The sequence below is a fragment of the Panicum virgatum genome, chromosome 2N, assembly GCF_016808335.1.
Source record: "Panicum virgatum strain AP13 chromosome 2N, P.virgatum_v5, whole genome shotgun sequence".
In the NCBI taxonomy this organism is placed as follows: Eukaryota; Viridiplantae; Streptophyta; class Magnoliopsida; order Poales; family Poaceae; genus Panicum; species Panicum virgatum.
This window is the reverse complement of record NC_053146.1, coordinates 22,315,758-22,321,500: the sequence shown is the minus strand read 5'-3', so window position 1 is coordinate 22,321,500 and position 5,743 is coordinate 22,315,758. Positions and strand designations below refer to the sequence as shown.

General features: G+C 47.5%; 1 long non-coding RNA gene across 2 annotated transcripts; it reads left to right on the top strand.

The window, feature by feature from the left end:
* Positions 1-205: 205 nt before the first annotated feature.
* LOC120660065 lies at positions 206-4,519 on the top strand. 2 transcript variants are annotated; one of them, XR_005669332.1, is made up of 2 exons: positions 206-674; positions 4,110-4,519. It is a non-coding gene; the product is annotated as an uncharacterized LOC120660065 (long non-coding RNA). The 2 variants fall into 2 exon arrangements; XR_005669331.1 differs by having other exon boundaries at positions 1,324-4,519.
* Positions 4,520-5,743: the final 1,224 nt, after the last annotated feature.

Below are 5,743 nucleotides of genomic sequence, written 5' to 3'. Positions count from 1 at the left end.
CCCGCCATTTTGAAGACTTCTACTTGTATGACTGTGATCTCTAAACTTTAGCATATCTTTTTCAAGCTATTTCTCTCCCTTGAGATAGAGTCGACCAACTTCTGATCCAAAACGTCCATGCGAAGATAACCCGCACAAATGAGTTAATTAAAAAACAACATCATTCCTACACAACAATAATGCAATGCAGCAATCCAGCATATTTGAGATAAAAAAATCCTCGCACCAAAGCAAGACATCATCATCCTTCCAGTTCCCCAATCCCCTGCTATCTCTCGAGTCCGCTACTAGCGGACGCGTTGCCCCTCTCGTCTTGCACGGTCGCGCCGGCGTAGCCGCATCGGAGCCGGCCCCGCCCAAAACGAGGACTTCACGCGGCCAAGCGCGCGCGGCAACCAGCCATCGGCAGCCTTGTCATCAAGCCGCGACCATCCGCCGTCCAGTTTCGCTCCTCCCCCCACACCCCCGGATCGACCACCCAATCCCCTCGGCGCACGCACGCCGGCGTCATGGACGCCACACTGCTGCTCTCCGCCGTCGGCGCCACCATTGCTGCCCGGTGGCGCCCTTGTACGCCCGCGCACCGCCCGGGGAGGGTTGTGCCAGGCCTGCGTCCGGCGTCCTGCAGGTCCGTCCGCGCCCGCGCCGCCGCAGCGGCCGCGCCAGCCGCCGGGGTGAGGATGGCTATCAAGTTTCGTTTGATTTTTTCATTTCCTCCTCCACCGTTGCTTTGCTTTTACTTTTCTGTGAAATTACTTTGGTTAAAAGGAATTAATGTTATTTTGGTACCCACACTTGCTTAGAATGGTACTCCACTCTTGTTTTAATTATGCTTGATACCAGTCCCTTCCTTTTCCTTCCAAAATTATTTCAAGAATGAATTGGAGGTTTTTATTCCTCAAAATGGAAAAAAGAAGTGAACAGTTACGCTTGCTGAAATAAATCACCTAGGACTGGCCCAAGACCACCGTGCCTTCTCATCCGATGAAATCTGGTCAAGGAAAGAACTCAAACGACATTGCTTGGTTTTTTCCTTACTGGAAAGAACAATTGCTCAACGTTCTCGGGTCAGGTATCTAAAAGATGGAGATGCAAATACTTCTTTCATAAACAGGCTAGCTTCCGTAAGCGCAAGAATTTCATCGCTAAGTTAGTAGATGGTGACCAGTTTATCACTGCACAAGAGGAAAAACAGCAGCTATTTTTTTTATTATTTCAGTGGCTTATTGGGCACAGCTGTCCCTAAAAATGCCACTTTGAACCTGCCGGCCTTTCACAGAATAGGCACTGATGTTTCCTTTCTTGATCTGCCTTCCTTGGAAGATGAAGTATGGGCAACAATCAAATCTCTCAGGTCTGATAGGGCATCAGGGCCAGAAGGATACACCGGACAATTTTAAGTCCTGCTGGTCTATAATCAAGGTGGATTTCATGGCAGCCATAATGACCTTACAGCAAGGACATGCAAGGAAATTGGAACTCCTCAATTCTGCATTTATCACCCTAATCCTGAAGAAGACAGAGGCTTTGGAGGCAAAAGATTACCGGCCAATCAGTCTTGTGCACAGTTTTGCTAAACTTGTAACAAAACTATTGGCAGATCGCCTAGCCCCCCACCTGAATAGTATGGCTGCTACTAACCTAGTGCTTTTGTCCGTGGAAGATGTATATTTATAAAAATGACAACTTTATGTTGGTCCAACAAACGATCAAAGTACTGCACATCGTAAGATCTCCAGTCTGTTTCTCAAACTTGATATTTCTAAAGCATTCGATTCAGTTGCTTGAAATTTTCTTCTTGAAATACTTCCTCACCTGGGATTTTGCTGCTGCTTGGTGCAACCTTCTCAACAACCTGCTCCTATCTGCCTCAACTCATGTTATCCTGAATGGTAAACCATGAGATTTTATTTATCACCAACGAGGGCTTCAGCAGGGAGATCCACTTTCTCCTATGCTATTCATCTTGGTGATGGAAGTCTTAAACAGTTTATTCACAAAGGATGAGTCTGAAGGCCTGTTGCGTCCACTCCATTCTACTGGGCAGCGCCTATCCTTGTATGCAGATGATGTGGCATTATTTATTCGCCCCCAAGCTGATGACCTCCAACTAACTAAAGAGCTGCTGCAGATTTTTGGTGAAGCATCAGGACTGCAGACCAGTCTCCAAAAGAGCTGTCTCTTCTCCATTCAGTGCGATAACGATATTGTGGATGTGGTCAATCAGTCATTACATTGCACAATCTCAGCCTTTCCCACCACTTATCTAGGTCTGCCCATCTCTGACAAGAAGTTAAGAATGTGTGATCTTCTAGCTTGGATCGAGAAAATAGCAAACAAGCTCCTTTGGTGGAAATACCCGTGTCTTAATTTTTTTGCCGAGTCGGATACCCCGCACCCGTGTCGGATTCCAACACCCGTGTCGGATTCCAAGTGTTATTTGCCGTGTCCCAAAAAATTCTAATGAATCGGACACCCGCACCCGAGTCGGACAACGACACCCGCACCCGTGTCCATGTAACACTGCTTCCCTCATGAATCTTGCTGGTCGAGCAGTATTGGTCCGCTTTGTTCTTACCGCCATCCCACTTTACTTGCTGGTCCTCAAGGTCCCCAACTGGTTCATCTGTGCAATAGATAAAATAAGGGAAAATTAGTTCTGCAGCATCGAAAGATGACGTCTTTTGTAAAATACCATTAAAAACGCTCGCCCTTGTAAAATACCACTAACAGATACTAACGTTACCGGAAAGTAGCATTCCGTTAGATTTATTCACCAAAAACTTTGTTTTGACTGTTTTCAGCACAAATGGTAGAGGTTAAATTACTTTTCTACCCTTGAATCATGAATCACCATCCAGGTGCTGGCGGCCTAATCCGATCCAATCGCTTATGCTCCCAAGTCCCAATCTCTTGTGCTCCCTACCGCCGCCTAGCTCTCCCCAACAGGCGGCGCTGCCCCTTCGTCCTTATGAGCACCCCCCCCCATCCTTTCGTGCTCCTCCAGACTAGGCTGCCCAAAGCAGGCACGCGTCACATCGCACGACGGCGGCGCTAGGACTGGCAGGCGCGGGCTGTCTAAGCTTTCCTGCGCCACGCTCCAATTCTTGCTCCTCGCCGCCGCCTTTGCCGACCGTCTGCAGGCTCCTCGTCGTCTCCTATGCTCAGTGGCGGAGCCAGAAATTTGCGGCTGGGTATGCCAAATATAAAAAAAAATTCAAGCTAATACATAATATAGTTGACGATAAGTTGCATACCAAATTCATAATCGCACTGTTCGGCTGCTGTTGCAGCTGCCACCGCCATTTTGCGCTGCCGCAACACGCGGTAGTGCAACAATAGTGCAATTGAACGGTGTGAATAACAACCGGTGGCAGACTCCTTCGCACTGATGCTGGGGCGCTGGCACTGGTACGGCGAGGGGCTTGCGGCCTACCCCTGCCGGAGTTGTAGTTGCCGAGTTGGGGAGGTCATCAGGATGAGAAAGCCGGACGCCGGTCGCCGGAGTGCCGCCAGACGCCGATCCACGGGACAGGCGAAGGGCCGAGGGCCGAAGGCGGAGGGCTCAGAGCTGAGGGCTGAAGGCGCACTGGGCAAACGCGGAGCCGTGGGACTGGGGCTCGGAACCGCGGGCAGAGACAGAGAGAATGATTCTTTTGCAGTTGGGGCTTCGTTGCTAGGCTTTATTGAATTGGGTCCATAAGTTGTATGTGATACTCCCTCCGTGCCAAAATAAGTATAGTTTTTGCCATTCAAATTTTATCCCACAAAGAATGTAGTTTTAGCTTGCAATGAGATCCATCTAATTAAAAAAATACCAAGTATACCAAGAAAGCATTGCATAGAAGAATGTATAGAGTGAATCAAATATTCAGTAGATATTACTTTTTTAGTTTTAATGTGTATGCATTCATTAAGGATCCAGAAAACCAAATAAACTATATAGTTTTTTATCACAATTGGTAGAAGTAATTATGGGTAACAAAATCATTTTTTGAATGAGTAATGTGTTTGAAATTTTCTAAAACTACACTCTTTATGCAATGGAGGGAGTATATACATCTATGAATACATGTTGATATTTTTCTCTAAATCTTGGGTATGCCTAGGCATACAGGGGCATACCCCTGGCGCCGCCCCTGCCTATGCTAGGCAGGAGGAGCAGGCTCACAGAGGAGCCAACTCATGCGGGCGAGGCAGCTCGCCGCGGAGCTATGCTGCTGGCGGTGGAGGTGAGGTGCCCGTGCGACTCCGCTTCGGCAAGGTGTCGCGGATAGGCGAGGTGACCGTGGATAGGCGCTCTGATGGTGGTGGTGATCGCCGGCGTCCCTGTCCACATGCATCGCTGGGGCACAGCGTGTTTCAGTGTGTTGGTGTTTGTTCTGAGGGTATTTTTGTCCAAGTTATCAGAGTTGCTGACGAGATCTAACAGAATGCTACTTTCCGGTAACATTTGCAACTTTCAGGGGTATTTTACGGTGGCGAACATTTTTAATGGTATTTCATCCTTTCCAAAGAATCAAATGGAGGTTGTTGTTTGGTTGCTTGGGAGAAAGTTATGAGGCCAATTGATCTCGGGGGACTAGGCATTCACAATCTTGAGGTCATGTTGTGGGCACTCGAAATGCGCTGGCTTTGGTTTGAAAAAAAAAACAATCCAAATCTCCCATGGGCCGGTCTAGAAATACCTGTCCACCTGAATACTACTGCAATGTTTTCTATTTCAATGGTAACAGTCGTGGGCAATGGAACAAACACTTCTTTTTGGACTGATCGCTGGCTGCTTGGGATCAGCTTAGAGAAACTTGCACCTTCGGTTTTTAAATTTGTTCCATTGCAAGTATGTAAAACAAGAACCGTGGCTCAAGCATTGGTTGATTACTCTTGGTTATCAGATATAAGGGGTGCTCTTAGTTGGCATGGTCTTATGGAGTACTTGGAGCTTAGTACTTGGAGCTGTGGGACGCTATTTCAGATTTTCAGCTCAACAATACGGAAGACCAACACCACTGGAAGATTGAAAGCTCAGGTATTTTTTTTCCCACTAGATCAGCCTATTGAGCATTCTATGTTGGTGCCATCCACTTTGAACCATGGAAATGATTATGGAAAGCTTGGGCTCCTAACAAAAGCAAGATCTTTGTTTGGCTTGCTATTCGTAACCGCTGTTGGACAGCTGATCACCTCCAAAAAAGAGGACTACCATACCCAGCACACTGCCCTCTCTGCGATCAAGAGAACGAGACAGCCCAACAGATCCTCACTTCTTGTGTGTTCGCCTGGCAATTTCGGTTCTCCATCCTGCAGCCCTTAAACCTGTCTGCTTTGGTGCCTACTCGACGTACCACGTACCATCTCCTTTGCTGAGTGGTGGAAGAAGTCTTGGAAGAAGGTGCTGAAGCTGCGTAGAAAGGGTTTTAACTCTCTGGTCATACTTGGAGCGTGGATCCTCTCAAAGCATAGGAACTCCTACGTGTTCGACGGTTTGGCTCCAAGTAATCAAGTTGCTCTACAGACCTTCAAAAACGAATCTCATTCCCGGATACTTGGGGGTGCTAAGGGACTTGATGCGCTGGGCCTTGGGAGAGTAGCTTAATCATGTTAGTGGTAGAAATATCCCTGGTCAGGTCCTACAGTCCATTTTATTTTTAACTGTTACTAGCTAGAAAAACCTCCCACTCCTCATTCTGATCGAAAGTGGGGTGTGGGTTTTGTATTTGGATCACCTCTTCTTAATACAAAG